This window comes from Delphinus delphis, chromosome 2 (genome assembly GCF_949987515.2).
Source record: "Delphinus delphis chromosome 2, mDelDel1.2, whole genome shotgun sequence".
NCBI lineage: Eukaryota > Metazoa > Chordata > Mammalia > Artiodactyla > Delphinidae > Delphinus > Delphinus delphis.
The window spans coordinates 31,267,664-31,288,045 of record NC_082684.1 but is presented as its reverse complement, the minus strand read 5'-3'; the positions used below and the strand labels follow the sequence as shown (position 1 = coordinate 31,288,045).

The 20,382-nt window shown below is 39.5% G+C and overlaps 1 protein-coding gene across 17 annotated transcripts in view; it reads left to right on the top strand.

Annotated features, from left to right (window-relative positions):
- The window catches only part of SIPA1L1 (signal induced proliferation associated 1 like 1), a 500,730-nt gene that overhangs the window by 193,823 nt on the left and 286,525 nt on the right, over window positions 1-20,382 (top strand). For all 17 annotated transcript variants that reach the window (XM_069540429.1, XM_069540435.1, XM_069540434.1 and 14 more), the window contains one exon: window positions 9,197-9,263. The gene's annotated coding sequence lies outside the window, so the exon portion shown is untranslated. The remainder of the gene's footprint in view (window positions 1-9,196; window positions 9,264-20,382) is intronic.

Genomic DNA, 20,382 nt, shown 5'->3' with positions numbered 1-20,382 from the left:
GGTGTCATCTGGCCTTCTTTGTGTTACCTCATGGGAATTGGGACTGAAGGGACTGGCACCAAAAGTGCTGATACTCTGGTTGTTGCTATTGCTATGAGTAATGAAGTCCTTTGTCTTTGACCCAAGAGTCTCATGTCTTCTGCCAGTATCCATACAACTGTGGCAGCTAACTTGTTAGTGTGAAATTAGGGTAAAATCGTACATCCTTCACATTCTTGGCATCTCAGTACATGGAAAGCATTGGGGGATTTTCAGCAGGGGGATAATATATACTTTAGCCTTTTAAAAAGTCAGTGTGGGGCTTCCCTGGTGGCGCAGTGGTTGAGAGTCCGCCTGCCAATGCAGGGGACGCGGGTTCGTGTCCCGGTCCGGTAGGATGCCACATGCCGCGGAGCTGCTGGGCCTGTGAGCCATGGCCGCTGAGCCTGTGCGTCCGTAGCCTGTGCTCTGCAACAGGAGAGGCCACAACAGTGAGAGGCCCGCGTATCGCAAAAAAAAAAAAAAAAAAAGTCAGTGTGACCACTCTGAAAATTGATCAGGGGTAGAAAGATGAATGAGGAATGTGGGTCAGCTGTCTAGTTGAGAGATAACAGTGGCTGAGACCAGTGTGGTGACTGTGGAGGTGGGGAGGCGTGAGAAATTCAAGGTGGTCTTCAGGAGGTGTAAGTTATAGGTCTCAACAGGGTGGATACGGGCTGTGAAAGAAAGGAATGGAGAATGAATCCCAGGTTTTTGGTTTGAGCAAATGAATAGATAGAGATGGAGAAGCCTTACGATGATAATAAGCCTGTAAAAGGACTTTTTTCTCTTGTCATCACCACTTTAGCCTTTTTCTAGTCAGTTTATTTGCTTGACTCACTCTCTCTGTGTAGAACTTTTATGCTTAGAATTACAGGGAAAGGGAGAATAAGAAGTAGTTTGTACAATTCGGGATCAAAGAACCACTGGTATGTACTTTTCTGGGAAGAACATTTTTCCTGTGTCTTCACGAATTGTCAAGTCCATTAATGTTGAGAAATGCAGCTCCTGCAGTCCCTTGATGAGTGGGTTGTCTCAATAACAGTAAATTAGATTAGCTTGGGAGGATTTATTTTTCAAATAGCCATATTGATTTTTACCCAAAGTTCATTATCTGGGAATTTACAATGAAACACTTTAATGTGTTTCCAGGATTTCTCTTTTTTTGACGGTAAAGAAATACATTTTTTCTTATGTATGTTTCAGTTTTTAAATTTCCTTTAAAGCTGGGCTATTCTCCCTTAATTCTCAAGGATAATTACTGCTCATCTTGTGATCACGTAAACTTAATAAAGTGGGATGAAAGAAACAAGTGCCTATGGACTAATTTATTCAGTTTGTCATCCTCACTGAGAAATTCCTCAGGATAACTTCTTGTCTCTGTAATGCCTGATGCTGATTTCAACAGCACCTGATTGCTTTTCATAAAGAAAGTAACTAAAAAGCTTAAAAAAAAAAGACTTGGCCCTGAAGAGTTCTTTTAAATGCCTTCCCTTTTTTATCTAGTGAGATTTATTTTTTTGTGTGTGCTTTTTGTGTGCTTGTTATATTTACAGGATGATTTTACGTTTCTTAACCTTTATATATTGTAGACGATTTTAGGCTACAATATAAAGCTTGAGTGCGTTTTGATTTATCTTTGCACCATCTTGCACATGTCCTTTTATTTCATTTGTTCTGTAGCATTTTCTTTAGTCTCTCGCCTAGGTCTAGATTTTTCCTCTTCAGAAAGAGAAGGTTGATAGAGAGGGAAGATAGAGCTTCGTGAATTTGCGGGGGAGGGTTTGGGAGAGAGGCTAGGCTTACAGTTATTTCTGATTCAGTTTATACTCTGCTCTCTGGAAATCAACAATGGAAAAACTTACTCCATTTTTAAGATTAATTTAGAAAGCATGCACTGAGATCGCTAAATCATTAGTGCAGATCATGAGACTTTACCAGGTGGTGTGAGTTGTTATTAATCACTTCAGTAGACTCTGGAGATTTTTCTACCAGAAATGCAGTTAGAATGTGTTTATTTCTGAGTCTTTGAGAAGATGAATATACTATCTTTTTGCTTTTTTTTTTCCTTTTGTTTTTTTTTTACAGAGATCCATCTTTTGGGGTTTTAGCAGTTTTAAACCCCCTCAGGTGGTTGAGTGGTATCTAAGCTTCCCGGGATGTCCCAGTCTTTCCTTTGGAGTAGTATTGTTGTTCTGCCTTCCTATCTCATTGTATAAATTCTTCAGAAGGGCCCGACATTGTGTCACTGATTTCATGTTTCAAGCTGTGCACTAAGTCATGTACAGATGCACCATATTTAGGCTGTGGTTGGAATTTCATGAATGGGTTGCTGGTCTTCTCTCCTTTGTCCCCTGATTTCAAAACAAAACCAAGAAACAATTAGTAGGATTTTACCAGGGCCCTCTAAAGAGAGATCTTATTAGTGACTGAATTGAACTAGAATTTGTAGCCTATGGAATGTGGTAGAAACTGTCCCTAAAGGATTGTGTCCCTGCCTTCAGAAAGATTTTTACCCCCCTGGTTTTGGCCTAGACTCTCCCATACCCTGAAAACCATTCTGGAAATGATTCAGGGGCACAGAAGGAGTCTTATCCTCAGAATCGTAACTTCACTTCTCCTGCCCATCTTCTTTCCCCTGTTGGAGGAATAGTAGAGGGCACAGTAGAAAGAGGATTTGAGTCAGACCTGGATTTGCATCTGAGCTCTTGTTTATTAGTTGCGTGACCACAGGCAGCATACTTAACCTCTTTAAGCCTCAAATCGCAAATGTAAAATTGAGACCGTGCTAGACTTTGTGGTTTGGTGAAGCACTGTTGTGTCTGTTAAGGAACTGGTGCTCAGCACGTGTAGGTTCTCACTAAGAACTGGAACAGGGTCAGGACTTGAACTTGCTGTGTGTTCCTCCAGGATCCCACCCTCCTGCCTCCCTCTGGAGGGGAGAGCTGTCCTGAATTTTATGTTCAGCACTCCCTTGCTTTTTAAAATGAGTGTATCTGTAGACAATACGGCAGTCCCCCCTTATCCGAGGTTTCTCTTTTTGTGGTTTCAGTTACCTGTGATCAGCTGTGGGCTGAAAATATTAAATGGAAAATTCCAGAAATAACCAATTCATAAGTTTTAAATCGTGCGCTGTTTTGAGTAATGTGATGAAATGTCACGCCATCCCAGGCCGTCCCTCCCCTGATGTGAACCATCCCTTTGTCCAGTGTATCCCTGCTGGTTAGTCACTTTGTAGCCGGCTCAGTTTATCAGATTGACTGTTGTGGAATCGCACTGCTTGTGTTAAAGGGATCCTTATTTTACTTAATAATGGCCCCAAAGCACAAGCATAGTGATGCTGGCAATTCACATGTGCCAAAGAGAAGCCGCAAAGTGCTTCCTTTAAGTGAAAAGGTGAAAGTTCTTGATGTAATAAGGAAAAAAAAAATCATATGCTGTTGGTAAGGTAAGAATGAATCTTCTACCCGTGAAATTGTGAAGAAGGAAAAAGAAATTTGTGCTAGTTTGCTGCGACATATCAGGCCGCAAAAGTTATGGCCACAGTGTGTGGTAAGTGCTTAGTTAAAACAGAAAAGGCATTAAATTTGTACAATAAGTTATTTTGAAAGAGACTGCATTCACATAACTTTTATTACAGCGTATTGTTGTAATTGTTCTGTTTTATTATTACTGTTGTTAATCGCTTACTGTGCCTAATTTATAAATTACACTTTATCATGTGTGCGTGCATGACATGTAATGTATGCGTAGGAAACAACATGGTATGTATAGGCATACCTCATTTTATTACACTTCGCTTTATTGTGCTTCGCAGATACTGTGTTTTTTACAAATTGAAGGTTTGTGGCAACCCCGTGTCAGGCATTTGCTCACTTCGTGTCTCTGTGTCACATTTTGGTAATCCTCCAAATATTTCAAGCCCTCCACCAGCAAAAAGATTATGATTCCCTGAAGGCTCAGATGATGGTTAGCATTCTCTAGCGATATTTTTAAATTAAGGTATGTATCTTGTTTTTTTAGACAAAATGCTATTGCACACTTAGTAGACCACAGTATGGTGTAAACATGATTTTTATACGCAGTGGGAAACCAAAATTTTTGTGAATTGCTCTATTGCGATATTTGCTTTACTGCAGTGGTCTGGAACTGAACCTGCAGCATCTCCGAGATGTACCTGTTATAGGAGTCAACATTATCTGTGGCTTCAGGCGTCCTTTGGGGGGCTCGGAACGTGTCCTTTGAGAATAGGAGGGACTACTGTGTGTTTTTAGCTTTGCCTATTTGGGCCCCGTAAAAACGGCATCCTGTTATATGTAGTCTCTAATAAGAGTGCTTCATCACTGCCAGGGAGTGTAGAACTCTTGGTTCTCCACTTGGCCTTTGCTGATGGTCCTGGATGTGGGGTTGCAGTTTTTCTGTGGTGTTTGGTGTAGAGTGGTTTTTACCTAAGACGTTTTTGTCTATCTAGGCTTCCCCGTTACTGATCCTTTAGAGCAGGCTGTTTCTGATACTGGGTCAGAGGTAAGGACAGCATTGCGTGACACGGGGGTGGGGGTGAATCCAGTAAGGAAATAGAGGTTAATGGGAACTAGATATACCACTCTTATAGGAAGGGAAAGGGAAAAACTAGAATGAATCTTGCAGTATTGGGCTGGAATTCAGGCTAACTATGAACTCACAGTTTTCAGTGTACGTGGATAGATACAGAAAGAAATGAAGAAGTAAGTGTGTGCATATATGTGTGTGCTTCTGTTCACCTAGATGACCTAGGAATAGTGATAATCCAGTTGCAATACGCACACCCAGATCTTGGTTTCTAAATACCATTTTCCCCCACTAAAATGGTTGAAATTATCGGACTAAAAAATTACTTTTTAAAAAAAATATCAGTGGACATAAAGTATTGGGTGAAAGTTGGTTGAGAAATAGGATATTTATATAGTCTGAAAGTATCACCTTGCAAAATACTTATTAATTACAAAGAGGAAAAGAGTCACTTTACAGTGGGGAGATCTGGCAGATACCACCCTAATCAAGTGATACAAGTTCACACTACCAGTCAGGGAAAAAAATCAAAATAGCATACTACCTGATAGGGTGCAACGAGAGGAAGGAACTTTTCTGTGGTATTCCTGCTGAAAAGTCATAACTTGAATCTAATCAACAATTAAGTATCAACAAACCCAAAGTAAGGAATATTCTATTCAATATAAAACTGGCCTGGGCTTCCCTGGTGGCGCAATGGTTTAGAGTCCACCTTCCGATGCAGGGGACACGGGTTCGTGCCCCGGTCCGGGAAGATCCCACATGCTGCGGAGCGGCTGGGTCTGTGAGCCATGGCCACTGAGCCTGCGCGTCCGGAGCCTGTGCTCCGCAATGGGAGAGGCCACAACGGTGAGAGGCCCGCGTACCGCAAAAACAAACAAACAAACAAAAAAACTGGTCTGAAATCTTCAAAATTGTCAAGTTCATGAAAGTCAAGGACAGTCTGAGGAGTTCTAGTTTGAAATAGACTAATGAGCTGTGAAAGGTCAGTGCCAGTGTGAGATCCTGGATTGGATCCTTTTACTAAAATGGACACTATTGGGATCATTGGAGAAAGTCAAACCTGGACACTGTTGGGACCATTAGATGACCATACTATGTCCGTGTTAATTTCTGGATGTTGATGGTCATAGTTATTGCAGTTTTGGAAGAGAATGCCCTTGTTTATAGAAATGACTCACCAAACTCTGTAGGGGTGATAGGCCGTGATGTTAGCTACTTACTCTCAAGTGGTTCAGGGAAATTATTTGTTCTAGTCTTGCAGCTCTTTTTTTTGTCTTTCTTGAGATTATTAAAGAAAACAAAAAAGACCCCTCCTGTGAGTTGACTTTTTCAAAATCATTAGCTTATGAAACCAATCATTTGAAAGGTTTAAGAGGTTTGCTTTCCCGTGCTGTCTTGTCTGGCAGCTGCCCTTCCTGTGCGGCTTCCTGTTATATCTTGATTTGTCTTTTGGTATTCTGGTTTTAAAATATTCACCATCATTTCCTTACTATATTCTTTTCCCTGCTCATTATTTATTTCCCTTCAACTATATTTTGTTTTTGTGACAAACTTCTTTCGAGGGAAAATATGATTTACAGAAATCTGACACTTTACTGTATTTCAATTCAATGATAATATTGTATTTAGTTTCAACTTACTTTGTGCTATTCTTTTCTCCTCAGTTTTCTGGTGAGCTATTTAAGCTTTCTTTCTTTTTTTTTTTTTCTTTTACCATACTGCCTCTGCGTTAGTACTGAGGGTGTTTCAGTAGGCTTTTGGTAAAAAGTATTGGGCTGGTTGATTGCTGTCTTAGAATTTAGAGTTTTCAGAAAGTATAAGCAGGGTAAGGGGAAATTGATAGAGTGGCGAATTCAATGCTATACTAATCCACAGTCTAGTCGTCTCATTACTGTGTGTATGAATGGTTAGCTCCTAAAGGTTTAGGTTAAGCGTATTAGGACCAAGCTGGCCCTAGTCTAAAAATTTGCATGGTTTGAGATGGGAGTAGGGTGTTATGGGGTTAGGGTTAATTGTCAGAGCAGCCTTCTCTTTCTGTGAACGTTAAGTGTAAGTTATCTATTTGGTAGAATCTACCCTTTCCTTTTAGTACAGAAAATCACGGGGTAAGGCCTTGAATTGCCCACCCCCCTCCTCTCTTTCATGGAACTAAAATCCATCATAGGGCTTGTTTTCCTTAGATAGGTTAGAGGACAAACTTCTCTTCAGCAGTTACATTAATTTTTATATTTCTCAGAATGATCGAGGAAAAAAAGCTTTTAAAATCCAGAGTGGTAGTTACATTTCCCTTAGAACACTCCCGCACATACAGGCTTTTCTTCAGCATTTTTTTTTTTATTTTTCTTGCTGCTTTTACAGTGTAGGTGGCCTTCTCTGGATTGCTTTTGACAGGAAATTGAGCAAGCTTTCCTTTTTGGAACAGAATATATTTTACTGCTGAGAGAGAGAGAAAAAAAGAAGTGTTTATGTTTTGAAATTTAATTATGAATTTTTATTTGAAGGCTGATTTAAATCTAGAAAAATGGAGGTGGGGCTTAAATTTCAGATTGTGCACTAATATTTCTGAACCTTCCTATTCATTTTTGGGCTTTCTTTTCTTCCTTTATTGGAGGAAGAAAGGAAGGCCCCCAAATTACTTTGCTTCGTAAAGCCACAGCCATGTATGGATATTAAGAAGTTTGTCTTTGTCGTTGTTTTTCTGCTTTTGTCTGAGGCTGCCTTCCCCGGTTGTCTTCTTTTTGTAGTGGAGGTATGTTGGGCTCTACACTGAGTTAATGGGCATCTTGAATCTAGAATGTGTGTTAGCCCTGCCTTTGGAAAAGCGTGTCATTCAGCAAAGCTTCCTAATGATAGGGCTTGTGCACAGGTCTCCAGGGCTGGGTAGAGAGCTCTAGATTGGAACCCTGCCTCTGCCGCAGATCCTACCTGGACTCCTGAACCCCCTGGTGCTTTGAGATAGGAATACCAGTCAACCTGCCAACCACCCAGGTGCTTGCTGCCTGGGATGATTGTGGGTGAGTTTGATTTGTGTAGTTTCTTTATAGCACTGGAGATTCAGGGGAAGAAATCGGACTGTAATTAGAATATAAGCCCATATGCCACATCATGGAAATGTTATCCAGTTGGAATGGAGTAATTCTGGTGGAATCTTTCTAAGTATGTTTTTAAATCATATCCTTTCTCTTGAGTTTGACATTGGCATGTTTGTTCAGTCTCTAAGTAGACTACTAGTGCAAATCAACTGTCAGGTATGTTTTGTTTATATAATTAGCTGGTTATAACTTATTAATTAAGATGAAGAAAACAAAGTATATATTTCAAGTGTTCCAGGCTTCCTTACCCATTCTGTAGGTGCAATTTGTAGGCCAATCATGTGAAAACTGCAGGTTTCATCATCTGGGGTATCTGATGCTCAGAATATTCTTTTTAGGTTTCTTTTTCCCACAGATTATGGTAGGGTAGGAAAGACCTGTTGCAGGGTGTTCTGGAACTCTGTTCTGCTGTATTATGTAAGATCATAGTGCCAGGGACATGGTAGGCCCTCAGCGAGTCTCATTTTGAATGCAGGTAATGTAAGTTTTGAAGTACCTTTATATTTGGCTGAATGAAAGATGTCCTACTATCCAAGGTGACAGACTGGGAAATTTTCCCCTTTGTCCTCACCAGGAATTGGGAATATCTGCGAGTGAAACAAAGTTCTGGTTCTTCTTACTCTTCTAAGCTTCCATTTTATATGTTTGGGAATTAACCCAGTTTGAAATAGTGTTTCATCTCAGCAAATATTAAAACTTGGTTTCTTGGAAGCCCTTTTGGACATGTATAGTCTGACTTATTTTAATATTTTTAGAAATAGGTACATGTACTGCAGATTTTAATGTTGGGCATGTATATGTATTCTTTTAACTAATAATATGCCTGCAGTCACAGGAAATGTTTTACGGTTATAGTAGAGTTTTTATATATAGCCTATCTGAAATGACCAGTGTGAGAACTGTAGAATTTCTGAGTCGTCAGAATGTTTGGTTGCTTTGGAACAGGCTTTCTCAGTCTCGCTGCTATTGACATTTTGGGCTGGAGAAGTCTTTGTACTGTCCTGTGCCTTGTAGGATATTTAGCAGAATCCCTGGCTTCTACCCATTAAATTCCAGTAGTATAACCCCTTCCTCTGTTGTGACAACCAAAAATATCTTCAGGCATTGTAAGATGTCCCCCTGGGGTACAGAATTGCCCCCTGTGGAGAACCACTGGTTGGGAACAGTGGTTCCCACAGGCAGGTGATAGACCAGCTACATCAAAATCACATTATTGGGGCACTTCTTACTCATATCGGTTCCTGGGTTTCTCCCCAGACTTCCTGATCAGATCATGTGGAGAGAAACGTGATCTTCCAGACTGAACAGTCAGGTTTAGGAATTTGTTGTATAAGTGGGAGCGGCTGTCGGTTGGCTTAAATTTAAGTGTGTGTTGAACTGCACACAAAGAGATTACAAATTAAAGAGGGTTTTAGAGGTAAAGTATAACATTTCACAATTATGATTTGATTTGTAGCTGTGATTTTTCCCCTTTATTACTATTTTCAGAATTTGAAAATAATCTTATACTAAAGTTCATAATTATTTTACTCCAGGTTTTGCGAGAATACCTCAAGTTGGACTCGGAAGTAAGATTTACCACCAACTTTGAAGTGGAATCAGGTGAGTTGGTAGATAAGTCACAAAGGCTTGTCGAACTCCCTGTGTTCATTCCTAGAAGACCTGCCACTCACAGCAGACTTTTGATTTAGTAAATTTTATTCTATATTTTTTCCCCACTGGTGTTTCCTCCTTTGTTGTTCTACTGCTGAGAGGTGGAAATGGGGAAGAGGGGAGACTCCTGTGCAGTTTTTAGTCATTGATTTCTGAATTCAGCATTTTCACTGTTACAGTAAATACTTCAGATACTTTTCTGGCAACTTAATAATAAAAATATTTTTGTTACATACGTCTATTTTCATTCCCTAATAATTGCATTTTAGAACATCTTCTATGTGTTTCTTAAAATTTGATGGGAGGTTGTACCCCAGCCCATGTTCTGAATAAGAGCCTTGTTAACCCTGATGCATTAATATATAATTTGGAATACCAAGTGTATCCTGAAGAATTGAGAGATGGCTGGATGATCTGATTGATTGACATTTGCTCTCGGTTACTGCTAGGTAGAGACCCAGTTCTGTCCTGTGCCTATCCCAACGTTTTAGTGGATATTTCTCAAACATTTTACTCAGTTGTCAAGTGACATTCTCATTGAACAAAATAACAGTTTAATTCGATTGAAAGAGACTTTTCTACAGGCTGAAATGCTATAATATGCTAAGCTCCTAAATTCAGATAAAAAAGTGGTTTGGGGTTATGTGAGTTTCTTTGATTTTGGTACTTTGTACTTAACCTTCTTTTCAGCCAGATGCTGAAACAAAGAGTTTGGGAATTTTCTATTGCCTGCTTTGTCAGAAGCAGAAACAGATTGCCTAAGGAGTCAGCTCTTCCGGAGAGCTGCATTCTATAAAGGACGGTCAAGGTTATCTGAGCATCTCACCTCTGTAAACCTGTGTGCAGAGCTGAGGGCTTCTTTTCAGACGCCTGCTGGGTAATTGGAGCACTGATTTCAAAGTGGCTTGCTATTTCTGACCTTCCTTGAATTTCAGTAAGAGAAATTGGGGAATGATTATCTCTGAAAATGTTTTTAAAGTACATTAGGACACTTTCCTGTTAGCATTGATTTGACCATTCCCAGAGTCATTCTTTTAAAGAGGTAGGAATCCAAGAAAGATTTTTAGATCTCTGTAATTTTTAGCCATTTGAAGAGCCTAAGTTTTTTTATTAGCAACACAACTGAAAAACTACCTTTGAGAATGCAGTACTTTGCAACCATCAAAAAATTGCTGAGTGGTGAGGCAAACAGCCTGCAGGGTTGCTCAATGTAGGTAGCTGTAGCTCAGGTACTTTGCGAAGGACGAAAAAATCGGTGCATGTTATTGAGTGCCCTCTGGTTTTCACCTCTATCTTGGAAGTTGTTTTCCAAGATTTCCTTTTTTTTTTTCTCCTCAGTACCTGTATACTATTGAAATGTGCAACTTCAGTGCACTCCCTGTATGTCTTAAGGTATTTTTAAACACTCTTAAATAAGGATCATCTCCTGGTTGGTACACTTGAATATGACAGTTCTTAGCAGAAGTGTTAAGTTCTAGGGTTACTATGAGGGCCAAGCCTGTTTAGCTTTTATGTTGGAGCAGCTACATCTTGTCTTTTAAATTGAGTTTAATAACCTGAACGCCTGGGCACTTAGATCACTTCTTTTAATGGTGGTAATATCTGATGATGCTGGTACAGTACATCTGTTAGGTGAGGTGGGAGAGTCTTCTCCTATGCATTCATGAACACTGGCTCCACTCGGGCAACAGAGGGGAAGGAGCCATGAATGCAACAGTTCTCCACACCTGCTGGCGGCATGACTCTTGGCTTTTCTAAATCAATTCTTCTTTCCTAACTTCTCTCTATTTAAGGACTATCCAAAACAATTCCCTTCCTTCAAAAGAAAACAAAAATCCAAGAAGACAAAAAAAAACCCATAAAGCCGAAACCCACAAAACCTTGTATTTTATATGTAGTCCTATGTGTAGCTTATTGAATGCATCATTCTTGTATTTTTTAATTTATTTATGTTTTGAGTAGTGTTGTTCTAGAATATAAAATTGAACTGAGAAAGTATACTTTTTTCCTTCCCTTAACAATTTTAAAAAATTGCTGTATTCTTTCTAAACACCCAACGAGAAACAGTGATAGTAATTGAAAATGATCTCTGACTAAATTATGTGCTTTAGCTTTAACTTGAAGACATTTGAATAATTTTCTCAAGTATATTTTTCTTTGGATTTTCCCATTCTTGTATAGACAATTAGGTACTCGTAGGTGAGTGAGATATTACTTAAATTTTTCCCTTGTTTCAGTTTGGTTATTGCATTCCAGGCTTCTGCTTTTAATGGGAGAGTAACTGAGGAAATTTTAAAAAGCTCTTCACTTCTTTTTTTTCTTGAAAATAAAATAAAAAAGAATAACACTAGTCACATTTATTTAAGACTAATAGCTTGCGGGTGTAATACACAAAAATAAAGACATCCTTTTTGTTGTTTTATGGGAAGTCCCAACCATTAGTAAGTGTAAAAAGAGAGAAAAAATATGTATGTCATTGCATTCTCCTAGACTTTTCTTGGTGTTATATGGAGTGGTAGCAAGAAACCTAATAATCATAGTGCCTTACATTGGCCATCCAGATGATAGAATGTCTATAGCAGATTCACAAATCACTTAAGAAATGGAAGCTTGGAGAACATTTTCTCCCTGGCTGACCATCCTGTAGAACTCCCTCTTATCCACTGATGCACCCTACCCCTTTTCTCATTTTTCTTACAAATTATGTCTTCCTTAAAACATGAGAGAACAGCTGTTTATATCCAATAGTTTCCTTTAAACATAGCCCAGTGACAAAGACAGTAGATTTAACAACAGGAGTTTGAATATATTAACTCTTAGAAGAAAAAAGCTCAAATGTTGACCTTGAGTAGACTTGTTAGATTCCGTGTGTCAACCTGAGTTAGAGTTTCACAGTGGCACTGAGGGTACAAAAGGAGGCAACTTTTTCAGATAAATAATAGCTGAAATTTTATATTTTGTTTTTTCTAAACTTTTACTTTATATTAGAGTATAGTTGATTTACAGTGTTGTGTTAGCTTCAGGTGTACAGCAAAGTGATTCAGTTACACATATACATATATCTGTTCTTTTTCAAATTCTCTTCCCATTTAGGTTATTGCAGAATATTGAGTTCCCTGTGTTATACAGTAGGTTCTTGTTGCTTATCTATTTTAAATATGGTAGTGTGTATATGTCAATCCCAAACTCCCAAGGTATCCCTCCCCCGCACCTTTCCCCTTTGCTCACCATATGTTTGTTTTCTAAGTCTGTGAGTCTGTTTGCATTTTGTAAATAAGTTCATTTGTATCATTTTTAAGATTTTTTCAGATAAATACAAGTGGAAATTTTATTAACTGAAAGTTGACTATAATGTAATATGAAAATATTAAAAATTCAGAGTAGCAAAGGGATGATTGCAGATTTTTCCTTTTATCTTTGGCCGTGACTAATTTGACTTGAATTTGGCATGCCTGGGGGTCACTTCAGCATTATTTCATCATGCTTATTTATCATTCAAAGCTTCGTCTTTGTTCTTAAAAAAAAACATTTTAACAGACTGTAGAACTGTACTGTGACCCCTGCACATTTGCTAATGCTATCATCACCTTTCTCTTTTCAGTGAGAACAACTTCTTCTCACTGAATTCTTACCTTTATCTTCTTCAGAACCTGAGAGTACAGCTGTCCCCATCAAATAGAGCGTTGCCTCTTCTAAATTCAGTCGGTGGCAAATAGAACACATGGGAATAGGAATTAAGTTGTCTTTGGAGGAGTGTCTTGTTTCTTAGTACCTGCTCATATGTGGGGGGCCCTGGATTTGTATGGCTATGATTCTTTCTAACGATACCATGTTACCCACTTTCTTGACTGTCCCATAAATTTAAAGTTTGCTGTTAGGAGTAGATTTGAACTTCTAAAGTAAGGAATCAGAAAACAGAGAAGCAATAACATGAACCGTGTTTGAGTGGGTGGAGGGCAGGGTGGGAATTATGCATCGCTCTGCCTCCCCTCCCTGCCTTGAAAACTTGGGTGGGTGGAAGCATTTTTGAACACCTGGCTTCTGGGAGCAGGTCACAGGATGGAATGAGAGGTGAAACTTGGGGAGAGCTAGCACCTGCCAGTTCTTCATGATACACTGATGTGTCTCAAAGGCCTTGGGAAACTCTTAGTGTTGGGGGTTTTGCTTTAAAACCTGAGCTTTGTTTTAATGTTTGTCAATACCTAAGAATATTTTAGATATAAAAGGAACTTGTAAATGTCTTCACTAGTATTTGAGTGGCTTTCGTCAAAATCATGCAAGCAAAATTCGGGTCATATGGTGGGTGAAGTCTTATGTGTAGGGACGTCCAGTATGCCGTGTTTTGGGGGTTTTGGTACTCCTTCTCCTGGGAGGAGGGCTTTATTGTATCTTTTTGGAAAAGACTTTTTTTTTTTAGTTGACATGTTTGTTTATTTATTTATTTTTGGCTGCATTGGGTCTTCGTGTGCACGGGCTTTCTCTAGTTGCAGTGAGCTGGGGCTAGTCTTTGTTGCGGTGCGTGGGCTTCTCATTGCAGTGGCTTCTCTTGTTGCGGAGCATGGGCTCTAGGTGCGTGGGCTTCAGTAGTTGTGGCGCATGGGCTCAGTAGTTGTGGCTCATGGGCTCTAGGGCGCAGGCTCAGTAGTTGTGGTGCATGGGCCCCAGAGAGCGTTGGCTTCAATAGTTGTGACGCACGGGCTTAGTTGCTCTGTGGCATGTGGGATCTTCCCGGACCAGGGATCGAACCCATGTCCCCTGCATTGGCAGGCAGATTCTTAACCACTGTGCCACCAGGGAAGTCCCCGGAAATGACTTTTAAGCAAGGCCCTAGGCTTGAGGAAAGCTACTGTTCACATCTGCACAGAACATGCCAGAGTTTCTAGTGAGTCTCTGAGAGGTGTGGGTGTACAGCCCTTCCAGATAACATCAGCCTTTTCAGAGCAGGGGATGTTTCTCAAACCATTGTTTGTTTCTGCACATGGCTAGCTCTGTGTTCTTCTTGTAATGGTTTCCTTAATGAAAATGGACTGATCAGTGCTCTGGAGGAGTCTTCAGTGCTAAATAATGAATGGTTGCTCAAGAACTAATAGACTTTGATTTTTTTTTTCAAGGAGTCATTAAAAAAAAAGTCTAACTCAGTTCAGTAACTGACCCCTTTCTGCTACTGACGTTTTTTACCCCCAGTCAATTGGAAAATAAATGGTTTGAGAAATTGTCTAGGTAACATTTGATGGGTATAGGGACCTCTGGGCATGTTCTAACCATAAAGCTTTTGTAGTTACAAGCAGTTGGACATTCTACTGCTATTGCTGCTTGTTTCTTCCCTGGATCTATTAGTGGGAAAGTTAATTCAATTAAGTATGTAACTGTTTAACTCCAGTTATTTACAGAGCTTTTTGCTTAGCGTTGACAGGGATGGAAATATAACAAAGAAATGCCCCTTATTTTTCTAAGGGGGGAAATAAGACATGATTAAAAATTGTCATACTAAGTGATCAAATGTAATTAGGCCTTTAGTGGAAGTACAAGTACAATGTATTGAGGTGTCTGTAGAGGGGGAATTAAATCCATGGAGGTGGCATCATTGGAACTGGGCACTGAGAGACCCATCCATCCATCCATCCATCCACTAAAAGAGTAACATTTGTTTCTTCAAACAACCAAAGTAATTCATATTTATTGTGTAAAATGTGGATGTTCCTAAAGGGCACAGACGTCAAAGTAAAAATTACCAAATTCCTACAAGATCACCCAGTCTCTACCACCCAGGGATAACTACCCCTACAACCATTTTCACTTTTTATTTGTGAGGTTTTTCAAACATGCACAAAAATAGAATAGCACAGCGATCCCCCATGTTCCCATCAGTCTAGCTTCAACAGGTACAGACATCTTGCCTTTCTTGTTCCATCTATCTTCTTCCTTTTTGATTGTTTAAAAAAATTTTTTTTTGAGTTTTAAAGCACAGCCCAGATATTATACCATTTAACCAAAATACTTCAGTAAGAATTTTAAACAGATAATGACTTAAAAAATAGTCACAATGTCATTACCCTTAATGAAATTAATGATTATTTAATATCATTTACTTCTAGTTTGTCCTGGTGTCCATGTTCACTTCCTTTGTCTCAAAATTGTCGTTTTACAGTTTGTTGGAATCAGGATCCAAGCCTGATGAACGCATTGCGTTTGTCTCTTTCAAGACTTTCTTAATCTGTAACATTTTCCCTTCTCTCCTTTTTTTTCATGTAATTTATTGTAGGAGAAATTGGGTCATTTGCTTTTCAGGATTGCTAATATTATAATAGTTTTCTTTCATTTTTGTCCTTCTACGTGACCATGTATATGTTTTAAAAGCAAAATTGGGATCATACTTTGCATGCTGTTTTATAAGATATTTTTAACACAATGATATAAGGAGGACAGTTTGTTATTATTTAGTCTATGATTAGTTTTTCTTTTCTGTTAAATCTTACGGCATTATAGTAACTAAAGATGAGAAGGATGCGTTTGACTGTATTTAAAGTAAATCTTACATTGATTATATGTAGTATTACAACAACGAATTGGTTATTTTTCCCCTCTCTCCCTCCCTCCTTCCCTCCCCCTGCCCCATTCCTCCCTCCCTCCCTCGCTTCCTTCCTTTCTTCCTTCTTTCCTTCCTTTCTTCCTTCTTCACTCTAGGACTTCTTACAGATAGACATAGTATTGGCAATGCAGTTGCCTGAATCAAGAGCCATTTTATTTTCCCTGAAGAATGGAGATATGGATGGGTGTATAAACGAGAGCCTGGCTGATGGTTCACTCCTCGCTGAGGAGGTAAATGGTGCCCACGCAAGGCCCTGATTTTTCTGGAGAGTCCCTGCAAGAAGGGAACCCTGCTTGTTATTGTTGCTGTAAGCTGACCTTTACTAAAAAGTTAAGTTTGCATTCTCCCATACACATTGACCACTGGTGGGAAAGGATTCTTAGTGGTTAAAGGGAGCGTTCACTGTTTTAATTTAGTAATGTTAACATAATCTTGACGATTCTATATTAGGTCCTCTTTCAGTTGCTGTCAAGTTTTTAGCCTGGAAAAAAGAATATGTGTGCAAGCTCCCGCCAATAATAATTTGTTATACCTGCTTGAAGCTTCATGTGGCCATTTAAGTCGACAGTCTTCTGTTCTTCATCAGATAAAACCCCAGCTTCATTTGTGATGTTCTGCTTGCTCCTGGTAGTTTGTCTTCTTTTACGTTTGATTAGATGTGAATTTAGCAGTGGTTGCAGGGATATCTGTATTTCGCCTGATTCTGTAATCCTGTCATTTAATAACCCAGTAACATCCTTGTAAGATGTTTTTTATTAATTAATTTTTTAATAAAAGTAATGAATGAGTTTATAAGATTTACTCCCTGTCTCCTCTTGCTGGTTCCCCTGTTCTCCAGAGGCAAACACTTCGTTGATTTGGTATTTATAATATAAACGTATTGTATTTTGTGTTTAAAATTTCACGTAATTGGTGTTGTATTGAATATCACTAACTATTTTTTTGTCATTCAGGAACATGGTTTGGAGGTCTGTCCATGCTAGTTGATATAAATCTAGTTCAGCCTTTTTAACTGCTGCCTAATGTCATGTAGACTAGTCATGGGAATATACCATAGTTTTCCTGCCATTTTCCTGTTGGTGATCTTCTAGGTTGTTTCCGATAGCTTCCGATTACAAAGAAGGCTGCAAAGAATAACCTTGTCCTTGGTTCTGTGTACGTGGGCATATGTTTCTCTAGGCAGTTGTCAGGTCATGGGATATTGTAATAGATACTCCCAAATTGTTTTACCAGAGTGACTCCCATCAACAGAGAGAATTTAATCTTTAATTCCACATATTTATCTAGAGAAATGGGATGGAGCTGGGGCTAATTTTGAAGAACTGACTTATTGACAAATAAGTAGACCTCATTAACTTCTAATATTTGGCTATGAAGTGTTTTTTTCTTTTTTAAGGCTAGTTTTATTTATTGGACTCTATTTTGCTACCAGATGTGAATTTATTTATACATATGGAATTCTGCAATTAAATAATGACAAGTACATTGTCATAATTGCTATTGAGCTTTTGTATAGAAATAACAGCTTGTTTTAGTATCTGTGCATTGGAGGTAAAGCTGGGTGTGAGGGCTGTCTTCTGTGCTTCTGAGGATGGAAGCCCCCTTCAGTTAATTGCTCACCTCTGTTCTAACGGCTAAGGAACATGCTGAATGTTCAGTGTAACACCTCCCTCATTAGGGACACCGCAGGCAGAGGGAATACATAATTAAATGAGAGCCACTGCTGTCACAGGAAGACATACCATGCTTTGTCCTTTGGGTTTCCCTTAAAGGACTTCTTAGAGGGCACTCTTCAAAGTAAAGGATGGTCTATACCCCTTTGCTTTCCTTTGTCTAGCATGACAGGGAAGACAGATACAGTTCCTTATTCCTTTGCTCTCTTAAGAAAAGAATATAACCATTATTTTAGCAGTTGATTATGTTCAGGAGCTTGGATTTTTGAAGTCAGTCTTAATATTATGCCCCTTCTTTCTCCACAGTAGTTATTGTCCTTTTTTTTTTTTTTTTAAATTTTTTGGCTGCATTGGGTCTTCGTTGCTGCGCGCAGGCTTCCTCTAGTTGCAGCGAGCGGGGGCTACTCTTCGTTGCGGTGCGCGGGCTTCTCGTTGCGGTGGCTTCTCTTGCTGCAGAGCGCGGGCTTCAGTAGTTGCGGCACCCAGTCTCAGTAGTTGTAGCACGTGGGCCCTAGAGCACAGAGGCTTCAGTAATTGCAGTGTGTGGGCTCAGTAGTTGTGGCTTGCAGGACCTAGAGTGCAGGCTCAGTAGTTGTGGCGCACGGGCTTAGCTGCTCTGCGGCATGTGGGATCTTCCTGGACCAGGGATTGAACCTGTATCCACTGCATTGGCAGGCGGATTCTTAATTACTGTGCCACCAGGGAAATCCTCGTGCATTTTCTTTTTAACATCTAAAGTCCTCTACCTGGGGGCCTCATCGGGATGCTGAGCCTTGCTGTTTTGATCTGTCAGTGGGCTCCCAAGCCACGTACCTTGCAGGGTTGTAAGGTGTTCATTGCCTGTGTGGTGCCTACCAGGAAACGAGCTGTCCAAGTCATGTGGACCACCCTTCCCCTGTAACAGATGAGGAAACCGAGGTTCAGAGTGTGAAGTGACATGTATTCTCCACTTTTGGTTTATCTTAATGACTAAAATAGATCCCTGCCACACATTACGTCCCATTGCATCTCTGCTTCTTGAGAAAGCACAGTGGTAGCTTCTGTGCGCATCTTTCTCCTTGCCTGGCATTTCCTTTTCTTCTCTCTACCTGTCAGTCACCTTTCCCTCCTTTGAAACATGTTCAAGTTCCTTTCCTCAGGGAGGCTGTTCTGGCTAATCCGGCAGATGGATGTTATTTCATATCCTCATCCCCTCAGATGTGTCATTTCACTGTGGACATGTGAACTCATTTGTATGTTTCTTGGAAAACTCTTCTCTGTCCCCATATTATTTAGAAAGGACCTATACCATAAAATGCTGGTTATTTAGGGGGAAAGAACTACTTTAGAAGAAAACCATATTTGTTAGCAACGCAATGTTATTTCTGTGTTTTAAAAGGGAAAATTTCAATGGACAGAGCTAAGCTCTTAATATGCACTGTACCATGCTTTGTTAGCATGTTCACTGCTACTCACCTCTGTTCTGCCTTTTACACAGTCACCTTTCAACCCAGTAGGTTCGAACTAAGGATTGTGTTAAATAAACGAGAACAAAATTCTCCACTGATCATTCATGTATCTTTGCCTGTGGATGAGTTTGCCTGTGACTTTCCCCCCGTGTTCCCCTCTTTTTTCTGTGCTGTGAAAAGTGGTAAACAAAACAAAAATATCACGTAGCAATATGCACTCCTAAAGATAGCTTGCAGAAGAAGTTATATGTGGACTAACCAGTACATAGAAGATCACATGAAAGCCAAGTTAGAGACGTTTATAATCTTAAACATGAACAAATGCACAATTCAGTGACTGTTTCACTGTACACAGTACACATTTCAATTTCACTTCAGCATGCAGTTGGATGAATCATTTTCTCATTCACTTGAGAGCTGCTTATATATGGCACCAGTTTGTAAGCAAATATCATTTTGTGTTTGTGTTAGGCCGCTGTGGAATAGGGTAGTAATGTGGGGACCAAATGCGTGTGTTGATGTGTATGTCTGTGTAAAAAGACTGCAGGGTCTTAGTTTATATTTGGGGTGTGAAGGAAAAGAAGTCTGATAGATCTGGAAGGAGCCTTAACTGTCGCCTGTACATTTTGTAGATGAAAAATAGGTATTCACAGAGATCAGTGTTTGCCCCAGGTTATATTGCTTTATGGTGTTGGTACTTGGGCTTAGAGCTCTGGGCTGGTGGAAATGGGACGGCACTATTAATGCTTTTGCGACACATTCAGTGGTATTTCTTTACCCATTCAGGGACCTCAGAATATTTCCTAAGTCATTTGTCTTTTGTACTTTGAATATGTTTTTAATTAATTTTTATTGGAGTGTAGTTGCTTTACAATGTTGTGTTAGTTTCTACTGTACAGCAAAGTGAATCAGCTGTACGTATACATATATCCCCTCTTTTGTTTGGATTTCCTTCCCATTCAGGTCACCACAGAGCACCGAGTAGAGTTCCCTGAGCTATACAGTAGGTTCCATTAGTTATCTATTTTATACATAGTATCAATAGTGTATATATGTCAATCCCAATCTCCTAATTCATCCCACCTCCCCCTTCCCCCCTTGGTGTCCATACATTGGTTCTCTATATCTGTGTCTCTATTTCTGCTTTGCAAATAAGTTCATCTATACTATTTTTCTAGATTCCACATATATCCGTTAATATATGATACTTGTTTTTCTCCTTCTGACTTAGCTTCACTCTGTATGACAATCTCTAGGTCCATCCACGTCTCTACAAATGACCCAATATTGTTCCTTTTTATGGCTGAGTTATATTCCATTGTATATATCACATCTTCTTTATCCATTCATCTGTCAAT